Genomic DNA, 16,186 nt, shown 5'->3' with positions numbered 1-16,186 from the left:
ATACCCAGTCTGGCCCAGTGGGTCCCCGCTGCACAGGACAAGTTGAGACATTTCCAGCTTGTCTATACACAGAAATTGCACTAAATTTAACTTAAAATTGGTTTAGTTAAACCAGAGCAAGGTTTGTATGTGGGTTCTCTTATATCTGTTTAAAATGAGTTCTATTGTTTTAGCTTGCACCTGTACATTAACCAACACCAGCTAAACGGATATAAGCTAGGTTTAAACTGATAGAATAGAGGCCACACACAAAGCTGCTTTGTTTTAAATAATTCAGCATTAAAAAAAATCACATTGTCAATTAAAATGGGACAACTCTTTGTGAGAGGTCAGAGGCATTGGAAAAAATAGGATTAAGAGTCCACTGAACTGGAAGCAGAGAGATAGTGAAGGAAAGATGGTTTGAGGCTTCAAATAAAGGTCTGGGGGCCAAGAGAGACAGAGACTAGATAGACAACACAATTCTTTGGAGCTGGTCAGCCATCGCTGGCTACAGATGGAAATGTTGCCACAGTGCATGGTGTCTCAGACTAGTATAATGAAAACCCAAGCCCCAGCAGACTTTAATTTATGCTTCACTGTTTTTCGTAAGATTTACTTTTTATAAGCACTCCTTCTGTGCCCAAGTTCCAGTTCTGCATAAAAATATCTCAGAGATAAATGGGGGTTTTTTTAGGTTATTTAAAAAAATATATGTGATGCAGCACAAATTGACCTCTGTAATACACAGCCTTTCTGAGCAAGCTAATAAAAGAGATGCAGCCTGCCTCCAAGGAGGGATTCTTTGCTGCGGATGGAGGAAGAAATGCAGAGCCTAATACCCACAGTAATGTGATAAGTGTACACGTTGTACACTTATTACATGTAGTGCATGTAGTGCTTGTGTATGCATTTATTTGTGTTATGTCTGTTTATGTGACTGCTGTGAATGTATTCATGTTGTGGTGGGTTTACATGCTGTATGCATGTGTGTGTTCTATGTACTGTGGAAGGAGGGATAGCTCAGTGGTTTGAGCATTGGCCTCCTAAACCTCAGGGTGTGAGTTCAATCCTTGAAGGGGCCACTTAAAGATCTGGGGCAAAAATCAGTACTGGTCCTGCTAGTGAAGGCAGGGGCTGGACTCAATGACCTTTCAAGGTCTCTTCCAGTTCTAGGAGATATCCATATCTCTCTCTATGTATATACACTTAAATTGTACATTATGTGTGTATATATAAATATACGTGTGTTGTATGTTAGATATCACATATTGTATGTATAAGTAGTATGGTATGTGTATTATTTATTAAAAGTACTGTGCGTGTATGTTTAAATCATCTTTGCATGTGTGTGTTTTATATATAGTGTATTATGTTGTGAGTATCTTATGTTTATGGGTACATATTCATATGCTCTATACAGTGTGTGTTGTGTGGTATGTGTATTTTATATATTGTGTAAGGCATGTTATATGCATAGCATATGTATTGTGTAATAATAACCAGGCAATGCATGGTACACATTTCATGAGTTGTGTGTGCTGTGTCTCATCTGTATAATGTAACAGGATTGTGTGTGCCATGCATGTTCTATATAGTATTGCATGTCCTGTGTATCATATGTATTGTGTAATGTGGCTGTGTGATATGCATGTTATTTATAGGTTGTTTTGGGTGGGCTGTGTTTTATTAGACATGTCATGTAACGCACGTGTGCACACAAGTGGGTGTAGAGAGATAGGGCCCTGTGAATGCTGTCTGGTGGAGATGTACTCTGGGTAAACACGGCTGTGTCACTGGCATAGACACAGGCCGACATTTCCACTGCCTCGAGGGAGAATAATTTATGTGGCTGCACATTAAGTTTGTCAAACAGCTCAGACAAAAGAAGATCCATCTCAGATCTAATCTCCAGGATATGGACAGCGAAAGCAGCAGGCTGGAAAACTCTGCATGCATGAAATTCACTCAGCCTTCACGCATCCCCTTCCTCCTTCTCAAAAGTTATTATGGGAAAGGGGAAACAAACGGGGAAAGGAGAAAGTTATTGATGTAAACAAGGGAAAAACATGCACACAAATAAGTGTACAGTGCAGCGGCTGGAGGTTCCTACATGGGGAGAGAGACTATTCCCCTTCCCCACATCCTCCATCAGCAGGGGATGGCTGGAGCGAGATTAAGGGACAGATCCTCATCTGGTGTAAACTGACATAGCTCCATTGAACTCAATGTTCTCGTTGCTTCTCTAGTGTGAGGGAGTGTTGCCCAATGATCACAGCAGGTGTCATGGCGCTTGGGATTCTATCCCCAGCTTTCCTACTCACTCATAATGTGGCCTCAACCAAATCACTTGTCTTCCTTGTGCCTCAGACTCCTCCTGTATGAAATGGGGGTGATGATATTCACCTACCTCCCAGGGCTGAGGTGTGCACTAAAGAGCCAATGTTCATCAAGTGCTTTGAGACCCTCAGTTAAAAGAGACTTTAGACTCATGTAACTGAGTGTGGGGGCATATTTATTTATTTAACAAATTTGTCTCTTATTAGATCAGACACCTGTTACAGGCACAGCATGATTCCCATTCATTTCCCCATGTTGCTCCGTTTTCTAAGGCTAAGTGTACACTGCATTCCAACAGCAGGTGCCTCTATGAGATGATCACCCCAGAGCTAACAGGTATGGATGGGTAAAGCGGAAGTAACACGGCACTGTATGTGCAGCACTATTAGACACAGCGTTTCTGTACATATTTGCATCCACGTCAGCTGAGAAATTCTTCCCATGCACCACAATTGTCATGGGTGCCCATCTGGGGCATGGGACTATACACCTCTACCCCGATATAACGTGACCTGATATAACACAAATTCGGATATAACGTGGTAAAGTTCTGGGAGGGGGGGCTGCACACTCCGGTGGATCAAAGCAAGTTCGATATAACACGGTTTCACCTGTAATGCGGTAAGAGTTTTTGGCTCCCGAGGACAGCGTTATATCGAGACAGAGGTGTATTTCTATTACCCAATCACCTCCCACATGCGTACTGCGCCTCTACTTGCTTCTGCTGATGCCATCAGCTGCCAGCTGCTACTGCTTCTGTGCTGTGCAGAACAGAAATCTTGCCCAGCCATCCATCCCACACTCATTACTGTGCTAGCCGAGCCGGCGGCTACAGTTACTGGCAATCTACCATGTGCTAGATGCCCAGGAACAGTAAATGAAGGTGCTTTTACAACATTTGGACAAACACTGCCTCTTCCTTACAGGGAAAGCCCACCTCCACTGAAACACTGCACGCTGTCCCACTCCCACAAGGATGACGGGGCCACAGAGAGTTTCCCATACAGTTAATGAGAGAGAAAAGCTAACGGAGGGGACTGGGAGAAGGAGACACAGCTTGGAGGAGCACGCATTAACGGGACAGAGTGACCACGCCATCAGGGGGGCTAACCCAGGGGCACCAACTGAGTCAAACCCGGTGGTGTTTCATTTAGAGGAGCAGAGAATGTCCCCCGCCATCTGAGTGATCGGGCCATTCAGAAACAGGAGCGATTCCTGTGGGGGCTGTTTAGGAATCCCATCTGCCAACCTGGCCAGCACCACGTATCTGTCCGGCTCTCCTCCAGGGTGGGCGTCCCGCAGTGACACAGGGAAGGAGGTGACGGCTAGATTGAGTGCAGGCTGCTCAGTGGGGTGTGAAACCCCTGGTGTTATATAACACACACACACACACACACACACACACACACACACAAACCACGCTTCTGAAACAGATGGAAATAATTCCAGGCCAGCGCCTGCTTTGCAAATACGAAAAGAAGCAGCCGTCCCGATCCGCGGCGCTGCTGCTAGAAGCTGACTCATCGCGCAATCCAATTACTGCTTCCACGAGCCAGTCACCACGTGGGCTGCCCCGTGAATGCCCTCAGCCCTAGCCCCTATGGGCTGCTGGCTGCTTTCGCCAGGGGGTCAGAGAGCTCAGTCAGGCACAGCACATGAGCTTAATGCAGCACTTCTGAACAGAAGCTGCCTGATGCTGAGCTCAGTACGGCCTGCTTGGAGCTGGCTGGGAGAGTGGTGAGAAAGGTGCTCTCCGCTTCATTTTAAAGCCCTAAATAGGTACGTTCTGGCTATGTCTGAGCCCAGACCTCCTCCTTGAGCCTGTGTGTCCTCTGAGATGGTTGCGTCCTTCCTGTAGAGAAGAGACGGGGCTTGGCAGTCATGACTAGCCAGGCAGTCCTTTACTTTTGAACACAGACAGCATCCCTCTGGCCCAGCAGTTCCCAGACTGTGTTGCCTGCTGTCACTAGGACACAGGGTCTCCCCAAATCCTGATCCGGACTAAAGAGTCAGGAGAGGTAATGCCGACGACACTGCAGACACCACCTGCAGGTCAGGGATCCCACCATCATGCCTTATCGTAGCAGGCCCTGAGGTGTGGAACTGACTCACACCTCAGTTTCATTCTTCGCAAAGCTCAAGGGCTTTTCTTTATTTCAGAGGTGCTTCTTGCAATGGCCACTGCTAACCAAATACTGATACCAACCTCCCTCCCAATCGCCCTCTTCCCTTCTGGGTGTGGTAGAGCCCCTTGTTCACTTGAATTTTCAAGAGACTATGCTTTCAGTTGGATGCTAATGATGGTATTTTTCCTGCACAGGGCCCTGAATGCTTTGGCTAAAGAATGAGGAGTCATTTAAGAACATAGCTAGTCCTCCAATGCTGACTATATACATTACCACCTGGTATGGGGCTCACGGAACTGAAGGCTCCGTCTTCTGGGCTGCCGTGGAAACGAGATGAAAGAATTGGGATGAAATGGGAGAGGTATGCACAAAGGCCAAAACCTGGCCCAGAACTGGGTCCTACCGTCTCCGGACGAAGAAGTGCCGATATATACCGGATGCCTGGCTCCTCATCCCCAACCAAACTGACGGCAATGAGAAAGTCCTAACCTCATGCCCTGGTGCAGCAACAGCCTCTCACTCAGACCATCTTTCCAGACCCACCGGGAAATCATCCATTTGGAGGATCCACAGTGCCAGACATCCAAACCCACGTGCATACATACACACAGTCCCTGCTCCCATGCTACTGAGCCGCTCCGCACCATGTCCTGTGGCCACCCAGGGTATGTCTACACTGACATTAAAACCCCCTGGCTGGCCCATGCCAGCTGGCTCGGGCTAAGGGGTTGTTTAATTGCAGTGTAGACTTTTAGGCTGGACTAGCACAGTCACCAGCGCAGGTGGAGGGAGCATGCCAGGAATAGGGGGGGCGGGCACTGTAGGTCAGCATTAAGGTGCCTCAGGCAGTGCCTGCCCTTTGCGATGCCTGATTGTAGCACTAAACTGACCCACTCAGTACACAAAGAGTAGCGTGGAAAGTAGCATCAGAGAATGGAGCAAAAAAACAGGCTTTCAATTCCAGCCAGAAAACCTGCCCTCCTCCTTCGTCAGAAACCAGTAGAATGTACAGATGATCCATCCATCCATAGATGTATATTTGGAAACTACTTAATAGAGTATTCGCCCCCAAATCAGTCTCTTTACTGTGCAAATAACCACCTGAGGATACCTAACAGCCTGCAATAGCCTTACAAATATTAGGTGTATTCGCTTCCTTATCATTATGCAGCTCCTGGTGTCATGAAAGTATTAAATAAAAAAAATCTTATTCGGGGCTTTATTTGGGGGAATGTAGGAAATTTAAGAATAGGATCCATCAGCCTGAGGGAAGAGGAGTGAGAGCTGCTGTATCAGAAATGTGCAGATGGTTTGCAGGTACTTGGGATGAAGATAAAGAAGAGTGATGGGGAGGCCGAGATACTAGAGGGAAAAGAGGCCAGGAGACCGGGGCTAGGGACAGAGACTGGAACATTAAATGTTGTGCATTCCAACAGTACAGGAGTTCCAGCTACATTACCATACTGGGAGGGATGTTCTTTTTCCTCTACTCTCTCTTGTGCCACCAGAACTCCCTACCTGGAAATGAAGGAAATCCTGGCAGGATTGTCTTGTGGTTAAGGCTCTGGGATCCCAGAGACCTGCGTTTACTTCTTGTCCCTTGGTAAAGTTATTTCTCTGTTGGCGCCTCAGTTCCGTTATCTGGATAATGCTTCCCTACCTCACAGGGATGTTTGTGAGAATAAATTCAACAGGGCTTGATTCTCATTTACACTAAGACCCTTACAAGCAGGCTCTTAAAGTGGGCAAACAAATCGACTGAGGTTCTTATACCATGTCAATCAGTGTGGTAGCAGTGCACATACAGCACTAGGTAAGAGTCAGGTCTTATTTAAGATCATTCCAAAGAGTGGAGTGTTTGCACTCCTTCGCTGCCCACATCGACTCCCCTCCCACGGTCATGATTGCGGACAAGAATCCCATAGGACACTCCTGGCTCCCTGCAGCAGCAGAGCCCACACCTGGGCCCATCCCAGCCTGGATGGTGATTGAATCGGACCGCACCGCCTCACACTACGAAAACAGACTTTCAAAGCCACTTGTGCACCCCAGGAGGCAGCTCCTGCTCTCTCCCCTCAGCGCTGTAAAAGGCTGGGAAAGTGGCTAGATACATTGCGTAATGGAGTAGTAAATTACAGCTGCCCAGGTTTTCCCTTATCTCAAGAGTTTAGCCAAATCAGAGGGGAATGAAAGCCTCAAAACTTCCGTCCTCACCTCCCTCAGAATGTGCTGGAGTCCAAAGCTCTAAGAGGAGGGGAATGATAATGCGGGTGGCTACAGCACCAGATGGAATCCAGATGCAGTGCAGTCTCACTGCCTGCCCAGGCTGTACCCTCCACTCCGTCCCTTTCAGATGTTTACAAGGAGGTGTGTTTAATTAGCCAGGGAGCATCCTTGTGCTGGCTGGGCAAATCAGCTCCGACCACTTCAGCACCAGAGCAGCCGGGATTTGGTTGTAGCCGGTTGGGATTTCACGCACCCTTGAACAATCAAAAAATAATCAACTATGCATCGATGCAAGTTTTTGCAGAAAAACTTTGTCATGCACACCTTGACCTTAAGAGACTACACCCTGCATACAGGCCCCGTGGAGTGCTTCTGCCCAGACCCAGTGCTCTAACCCAGTGGTTTTCAACCTGGGGTCCATGGACCCCGGGGGTCCACAGACAATGTCTAAGGGGTCCATGGAAGCTTGTTGTTACCATAGAACAGTGGTTTTCAACCTGGGGGTCCACAGACTATGTCTAAGATTTCCAAAGGGGCCCACACCTCCATTCTAAATTTCTTAGGGGTTCATAAATGAAAAAAGGTTGAAAACCACTGCTCTAGACTGTGCATGCAGTGACTTGGGTTTGTTACACAGTGGACACTGGGTACTCCATGGGAATTTCTTTCAGACCCCTCTCCTCCCTCATGTTACAAACACGCACACACACAGAGTTAGTGTCCCAAGTTCCTACGAGGTGCTTCAATCAAATCACTGAGATGCAGAGAGAGGGATACCTAACCATGAGTTTTAGTATTATATCTGCACTACTGCTGCGCAGGGTGACCAGATAGAAAGTGTGAAAAATGGACATGAGGTGGGGGGTAATTGGTGTCTATATAAGTGTCATAAACAGATAGTTAAGGGTTAAGGTCTGTTTTACCTGTAAAGGGTTAACATGTAGTACCTGGTGACCACCTGACCAGAGGACCAATCGGAGATAAGATTTTTTCAAATCTCTGTGGAGGGAAGCCTTTGTCTGAGTGAGAACTCTTTTTGAATCTAAGAGGACAGTCATGTCTCCAAGTTCTCCTGGAGTAGTTTCTACTAATTAATAGTGAGTATTAATTAGAAAGGCGAATTAGTCTTATGATTTGATTTCTATATTTGCAATTGTGTGTTTGCTAAAGGAAATGCTTTATTCCTGTTTGCTGATATTGCTTTTACTGAGAAAAGGGGGAGGGGGAATTCTCTCCAGAGATTGATAAGGTTATACCCTATGAGTGTCCAGCTTGGGCTCATAGAGATTCTGTATTTTCTTTTTATTCTTTAATAAATTCTTTTCTATTAAGGACTTGTTGGTCTTTCCTTGGGTGGATTCTCAGGGAAAGGGGAGGGGGAGGTATCCCTCTGTAGTTGGATCCTGGTATCTCTCCTAGGAAAAGGGAGGGGGGAGGAAGCAGGGGGAATGGTTTGTTTCTCCTGGGTGTAAGAACTCCATGGATTTGGGGCTCTTGGAATCCCCTAGGATTTTGGGGAAGGACTGTGTCTCAATCCACATTTCTTGATTGAGTGGTGGCAGCGAGAAGGAACCCCACCCTAAGGGTTAGGGTGGTGGCAGAATACCTGCGGGTCCCCATCTTTGAACCCACAAGCTCAAAGTGGGGGTGAGATCCCATAGGACATGGTGGCATGCGGGTCCTCACTTTGAAACCGCCCAGTTCCATGAGTTTTAGTATTATATCTGCACTACTGCTGCGCAGGGTGACCAGATAGAAAGTGTGAAAAATGGACATGAGGTGGGGGGTAATTGGTGTCTATATAAGACAAAACCCTGGATATCAGGACTGTCCCTATAAAACTGGGACATCTGGTCACCGTACTGCTGCGTGAGCACTAGCTAAACCCCCGAAGTCCTATCTCAGCACTGGGCAGAGTGAACAACTTGGATTGGATTTTCTGAGGGTCGGCCACTTGTGTGGATGTTGTGAAATCCTGGGCAGGAATCTGAAGAAGATACCTGAAAACACAAACTCTCACACAGACAAGGTCACCAACCAAGGAACACTGACTTACAGACAAAGCACTCCTGCACACAGAGCAACAAACACCCACACACCCACAATGCCTAACACAAACACACCCACGCACACAATGAGTTTGTCGCCTCGATTTTTCAGATAGCACTGGGTTGGGGAAAGAGAGGAGCAAGCCCAGGGAGGATTGGCTCCTACTATTTGCAGTCCCCTCCAATCCCTGTTAATTGCATTGCAGGAGTACTTACAAACCTCAGTCAAAGATCAGGGCTTTGTTGTGTTAGTGCTGCACAAACACGTAATTAAACCAAGCACAATAGGCAACCAATGTAGAGAGCCAAAGTTATGGAGACCACAGTAACCACAAAAAAATCACTTTTAGTGTAGCCAGTAGCACTTGTGCAGATCACCAAGACACTGGTTTTCAGAGGTTCTGAAGATCCCATTGACGGTCCCATTCCCTTCCACTGGAATTTTGATTGGTCAGCACTTCTGAATGTCCATAGTTCAGGAAGGCACTTAATTTTCAAGAGGTGCCTAGTTAAATGCTTTCCTGAACTGGATCTCAATTGCCATGAGATGTGTAGGCATAAGGCCCCAGGTGAGCACTATGCGTGGTTCTGAAGGACCATTTCTGTTTTCCCTTTATTTCCATGTTACCTAAGAAGCAAGGGGAGACAATAACCAACACAAAGCCACTAAAATTACAAGCTTTTTAATTCAGTTCTGAGCAATTATACAAGACATATGGGCTAGTTGTGAAAGCCTGCCTGTGTCAGAACTAATATAAATTTTAAATCTCCAGCCTCTTCAAATTAATGTGAAATGTAAGTTTCCACATTCTTTGATTAAACATTCTGCTGTGTAATGACTACTTTATTATCCCCCCCACCTCCAAATTACTGATTGTTGTCTTACATTATGGCCTCATTGGCACTTATTAAATTAACAAGACTGTGAAACACTTAATGAATCGAAACTCATCAAGTGTTTCCAAAGTTAATAACTAATCTAAAGATTTTTTTTAATATATCTGCTTGTGAAATTTATACATTCCCTACACAATCGCCGGATGGCCCTAATCTCATGAAAGATTTATTACTGCACAGCTCTGTGATTTATTCGTTTGCTGGAGCAACATGTAGCAAGCTTCTTTTTTTTTCCCTTTTCCCAAGGCTTATTTCAAACTGTTAGAGCTACTCAGAGAGAGAGAGAGAGAGAGTGAGTGAATGAGTGTGTGTGAGAGAGCGAGAGAGAGAGTGTGTGTGTGTGTGTGTGTGTGTGTGTGTGTCAGAGACTGTAATTTAGAAGTGGAAACTGGAAGATGTAAAGCACAACCCAGAGAAAAGCGATTGTGCAATCGCCGTGACAGATGCTGGATCAAGAACTTTCTACTCCGACATCCAAAATACAAAGGAGTGTATTTCCTCAAGCTCTCCGGGACCAGACAAGCCTTCTCACCAGGAAAATCAGCAGAGATAACAGTGCGATGTGCAGCGGCCTTACCCCACATCAGGAATCAAACCCCAAATACAGCGTGAAGACTTATCTTGGGCAGATTGTCATCTCCCTCTGAGAGAGACCTGACAGGTCTGTCTCTGTTACATTTTGACAACACTTGCCATGCTGATGAGGTATTATGGACTGGGTGATCCCGTGTGACTCTGAGCCAGTAATACTGTATGTCTGAGGGCACCTGACGGTGTGTGGCTGTTGGCCTGTCTGTGTAAATGCTGTGTGAATTGTGATGCGCCTACAGGAGCGTGGGACTGTGGTTGGATTAGCCTGGCTGCGTGACTCTGGGGCTGCCACTATGATGAGTGGATGGGTGGGTGTGCGTGGGCCGACGTGACCCTTTTGGTGATAAAGCAAGCAGTGTGGGTGTTTGTGTAGACTGCCATTGTGTGAGTGAGAGTGGGTGTGTCTGGGACACTCAGGGCAGTTGTCTCTGTAGGGAGGGAGAATGTGAGCGTGTCTGGGAGACAAGTGGGTGCGAGTCACCGGCTGTGTGTGCACAATAGCTGCTAGAGCCTACGGGTGACTGCGCTCGAGTGCGACTGCCTCTGTGTCTCCAGGAGGGAGGAGCAGGAACCGAATTAGCTCATTCGCCATCTCTCCTAGAGCCTCAGTAGGGGAAGCACAGAATGTGAGAAACTGAACTGTGGCATCGCCAAGGCCACATAGCAACCACTGGGTCCTCTGACAGACACTCCTGCCCCAGGCTCCCTCAAGGACGGCGGGCCGAAAAACAGCGCAGACAGGAGTGGGGACAAGAAACCCAACTGATTTAACATGGTGTTTGATACATTTCTGAAAGGGATTATACAGAGCTGCCTTGTGATAGGAGGGCCTGGACTCTGAGCCAAGAGTCCTGTCAAATCCTCTGCTCTTACGTTTTAGTATTAAAAGTAGAGCTGGGCAGAAGTTTTCAAACTAAAGGTTGGGGGAAGGGTTGGGGGGGGAGAAATGCAGATTTCTGTTGACCCAACATTTTGTTTTGGTTAAAAACCAAAACTTTACAATATTTTCACAAATGTACATTTGTCAATTCGAAAGGACTTTGTTTCGAAATGTCCTTTAATTTTATTTAAAAATTAGAAGTTGTTAAAGAACTGCTAACAATCAAAGCTAAATGTTTAGTTTGACCCAACATGATTTTTTCCCCCTTTTTGACTGTTTGATTCACTGACAATTTTGGAAAAAAATTCTTTTCGGGTTGACAAAAAACAAATAGTTTTCTTCAATTTTTTGGAATTGCCAGTGAATTTTTTTTAAAATGGTTATTCACACAGCGCTAATTCAGAGTGAATAACCCTGCCTCTGTGAACAAGATGGAGTTGGAAGATCTTGAGTGAGCTCAATGTCTCAGATTAGGAAGTCACCCGGTGTAACAGAATTATTGGAAAAGTCTTGGCAGCCTGGATCCAATGGGCACCAACACTGTCTCAGATGGTGCTGAAGAGCAGTTTTGGGGAGGTGGGAGACCAGTCTCAGACTCTTGTAGGAGGGAGAGGAGGGAACTCGCTGATGGGCATCAATGGAAAAGGAAGGAACCCTAGAGAGGGGGCAGAGGAGGGTAAGAAGGCCGGCAGGACTACTGTACCAGGTGCTTTGTAAAAGGTCTCGACTCAAACCATCACAGCAGCACCAGGTGCTCTAGCTGCCCAGAGGAAGCCTCGTACAACTTGGACAGGATTTACATCTCACCCCTTGTTTATATAAATTACACCTCTCTGCCAGAAGCATGACACATGTCCCCTAGGAAGCTACCCTGCCCCCGCAATCCCCCATCTATGTTCCCGACTAGCTTGGGGCTGTTGGATTTGCGACCATCCACTCCGACACCCCATCAATCTTGGCACGCCTTTTATAAACGCAGTAAGAGATATCCCTTCACTAGGACATCGCCGTAAAACACAGGCCTGCTGTACAGCCTCCGCAAGAGAGAGCTCACATATGTAACTATGAGGACTCCTGATGAGAGAGCGAGGATCAGGGGGATGGAAGGAGCATGAAATATGACCCAGCCTTGCAGAGCTGGATGGCAAAACCCATCAGGCGTACGCAAGCGAAAAATTCTCGCACAATTTATGTTCCTACAGCCGAGACCCAGAAGTGGCCTTTTAACTGAATTTTCGACCAGTTCTACACAATGCATCGAGGAGAGAGAGGCACAGAAGGGCCTTGGCTCAGGCCTGAGGCGATCACGGAGGAAAATGCAATTACATCTGGCTGCTGAACTCCTCCTCGCTGCCTTCCCCCGACTGGGTTTGCGCTCTTGTCTGGGAGAAGTCAAGTCATGTGCAAGAGAAAGAGATCAGAACAAATGGCACTGCTGTTTTCTTTACACAGTCCCCTCCCGAGCAAATAAACACAGGAGCCTAGGAACAGATTAGACACGGTGAGCGGATGGATGGCAAAGGGGGCTCCAGTGCAGACCCCATGAGCCATGCTGCAGGTTGGCTCCTGCTGAGTATTGTCTAGTCTGACTGCAAACGATGCAGGTCCCTTGGGAGTGTTCCTCCGTCAGGAAGGGTTTTCCTAATGTCTAATGCAGGGGTAGGCAACCTATGGCATGCGTGCCGAAGGCGGCACGCGAGATGATTTTCAGTGGCACTCACACTGCCCAGATCCTGGCCACCGGTCTGGGGGGGCTCTGCATTTTAATTTAATTTTAAATGAAGCTTCTTAAACATTTTTAAAACCTTATTTACTTTACATACAACAATCGTTTAGTTATATATTATAGACTTATAGAAAGATACTTAAATTAACTTAAATTAGAGTGAATAAATGAAGATTTGGCACACCATTTCTGAAAGGTTGCCGACCCCTGGTCTAATGTTTCATACCCTGGCTCCTCATTTCCCCCCATACACCTAAGGTGATATTTAGATTTTGAGCAAGTCACTGTGTCCCCAGACTCATTCATGGCCAGGGGAAATGCTTCCACTGCTGCACTTCCTTAGAGATTCCACCACAGAGAGCAGCTTTAGCATGAGGCCAGGACTTCATCAGAGCCCCAGTTGGCGGTAGGCTGACGTGTGTGTGTGTGTGCGCGTGCGCGCGTGCACGCACGTCTATAAGCCCCTCCAGCAGGAGAAATTTGCACCCTCTGATGTGTGCACCAGGGTCTGAGTTGAGTTCTGCCACAAAAGACTCAGGAGTGAATAAGACCCCAAGCCTGGGATCTCCACTTCTAGAGCATGAGAGCAGGTCACTGAGCTCTCAAGTCCTGCCTCTGGCAGTGGCTGACATGGCAGAGGAAATTCACCTGGTCAGACTGGAAATAGGCCCCACAGGTAATTACCTTCCTCCCCAAAACACAAGATCTGCCTAATCTAGTCATTGGGAGGACATACAGGGGTGGGAGCCAGGGACTCCTGAGTTCTAATCCCAGCTGTGGCTCTCACTCTCCTCTTGGGCAAGTCCCTGCAACCTCCCTGCCTCAGTTCCCCCTCCCCATACAAAGGGGACAATGAGATTCCCCCACCTCATAGCGGGGCTGTGAGGGTCAATCAATTCTTGTTTGTAAAGAGTTACATATTATCATTTTATCTGGCACAGCTGCAAATACCATCCGGGGGCATTACGTTGTTGTCTATAATCACTAAGCAAAGACAGGAACGCACAAGAATTAAGCCTGATTATTATTAATTATTTGTATTACAGTCGCAGCTAAAGGCCATAACCAAGGCAGGGGCCCCATTGTGCTAGGTGCTGTACATACAGATCATGAAAGACCATCCTATCCAGAAGAATTTACAATCTCAAAAGACAAGGTAGACACTGGGGGGAATTGAGGCATAGAAAGATTAACTTACTTGCCTGGGGTGCCATAGGAAGTCTATGGAAGAGTTGGGAATGAACCTAGATCTCCTGAGTCCTGCTCCAGTGCCTGACTCATAACGCCAATCTCCATCGAGCCTGGTGTTGCGCTACTGTAATTAGAATGGCAAGGATGAGGTCTAGATGATCATGCTCCTTCAATCTGTACTCACAGGAGTCCCTCCTACTCCACTGAGGATGCCTTCTCATATAAGTACTACCCACATGAGTCCGTACAGCAGGGCTGGGGCCTGGCCAAGCATCCAGAGAAAGAGGAAGAAAAGTTTGTGTTTAGAGGATAGATTTTCCCCCTCGAATGAGGGAATCAGCCCTCCTGGGAAAGAGGTGCACCAACTTCAAACTGCAGACGGAGCAGAGCCCTTCAAAAGCAGCCTGCCATACTGGCAGTGGCGGCTAGTTCATAAATTATCCCTGAAGCCTACTGCATTTTTAATCAGCCCCTTCCCTGATTACTCCCAGCACAGGGCTCCAGGACCCAGTGCTGAGTATTTATCTTGCTTTAATTAGATTAGAAAAGCCGGGGTATTCAATAAACTGACTAATCAAGGGAGGGGATCAATACGGCATGTGGCAGGGCCCTACAAGCAGTGAATTAGCCCTGGAAGGAGCCAAGATTAACCTTGTGTGAGCCAAGGCTGGAGACAAATGTGCCTTCATCTGCTCCCACCACCAAAGGAGAGAGGGACGGGATAAGTGTGTTCATGCAGCTCATGCAAGTCACAGGGTAAGGCTGAGAAGTTAAACCAAGGCCCCAGTCACTTGCAGCCTGTGAAGATCCCATTACAGTTTTCATAAAGTTGGGGGATTTACCTGTGGGTAGTTACATTCTGCCTCCCTAAGCTCCCCCTGAAGTTTCAACTGAACATGGTGTCCTTCAGTTGGAGGAGTTCCTATTCTAAACAGTTGAGCAGCATTGCCATGTACTGTTAGCAGCTGCTGAGTTCCACCCCAGAGGCAACTGCATTTCAGTGACAGGTGATTCAATCCCTGTGTATCTGGCATGCAATGAGTTTGCAAACTTTGCCACACATGTGAGGATCATTCAGGGTAAACAGTATGTTTGGTTGGGTCCCATTAATCTCTAAACCCTGAACCATCATTTCTATCTTTCACTCACTTAGTGGGGCAAATTTCAGGGAAGAGCTGAGGTCTCCGCTGCTTTACTGTTTTGCTAAAGGCCCATCACACTAGTATTTCATGCTGGATGAAGTACCACCTACCGAAAGGTGACCAGAACAAACAGCCAAACACGGGGGGATGATGGCCCAAATTCTGCTATACACAACTCAGCTCAAGCCAATGCCAACTTATTCCAGGGCTGAATTTGGCCCAATGATCTGGTTTGGCTATTGCTTAATATGATTACAGGGGAGAGCTTTAGCCTGGGGGACAGAGGCACAAGGAGAAAGGGGACCCTGAATTAAGCACTTCACATAGTAGGTTTAGAACCCAGGACAAGGGTTACTCATAGGAGGAAGGTATAATAGAACAGGAGAGGCTAAACCTCCCGTGGTGCAGCCCCCGCTGACCCACCACCGAACGAATGGGACATGGTGGTCCCACCTGTGCTCCGCCTCATCCCCTCCCTGCTCCACCCCTTCCCCGAGGCCCCACCGCCCGCCACAGCTGCTACCTGGGGAATCTCTCCTTCCCCCTCCTCTACTCCACCCCCATTTTCTGGAGGTCCACTTGCCTGCTGGTCCCTCCTCTCCTCCACCCCTCCCTGTGAGACCCCCTCCCCGCTACATCCTGCCTCTCCCCTCTCTCCCCAGCAGTTGGAGGGGGCTCAGCTCCAGCTGGTGGCCTGGATCTCAGGGCTTGGGCCGGCCAGTGGGGCCAGCAGTTCGGGAGTTTGGGGAGGCTTGGGCCAGGGCCTAGACTGGTGCTCAGGCCAGCCGGCAGCCCGAGGGTTGGGGCAGTTCGACTGTGGCTCCTCCAGCCATTGGGGGGGCGGGTTTGGGGCTCCGGTGGGCATGTGGGGATGGAAAGGAAGGAGCCTGAGGACCGGGGGTGCTAGCCTTCCCGAAGGGGAGTTTCACTCGCAGCCCATGGTGTTACATCTCTGATGATACCCAGCAGCCAGCTCAGACACAGACTGTGGAATGCTACGAGCACTGCCAGCAGATCGAGGGATGTGATCATTCCTCTCT

At 47.6% G+C, this 16,186-nt stretch overlaps 1 protein-coding gene and 1 long non-coding RNA gene across 8 annotated transcripts in view; both read right to left on the bottom strand.

Moving 5' to 3' along the window:
* PLXNA4 (plexin A4) overlaps nt 1-16,186 on the bottom strand; it is a 684,054-nt gene that overhangs the window by 290,049 nt on the left and 377,819 nt on the right. The gene's annotated exons all lie outside the window — the stretch shown is intronic.
* On the bottom strand, nt 9,936-14,914 carry LOC123376590. Its single transcript, XR_006581840.1, has 3 exons — nt 14,847-14,914; nt 14,012-14,128; nt 9,936-12,469 (listed from the first exon to the last, which is right to left on the bottom strand). It is a non-coding gene; the product is annotated as an uncharacterized LOC123376590 (long non-coding RNA).

The sequence above is a fragment of the Mauremys mutica genome, chromosome 1, assembly GCF_020497125.1.
Source record: "Mauremys mutica isolate MM-2020 ecotype Southern chromosome 1, ASM2049712v1, whole genome shotgun sequence".
NCBI lineage: Eukaryota > Metazoa > Chordata > Testudines > Geoemydidae > Mauremys > Mauremys mutica.
Note: the sequence above shows the minus strand (reverse complement) of the source record. Positions and strands in the feature narration are given on the sequence as shown.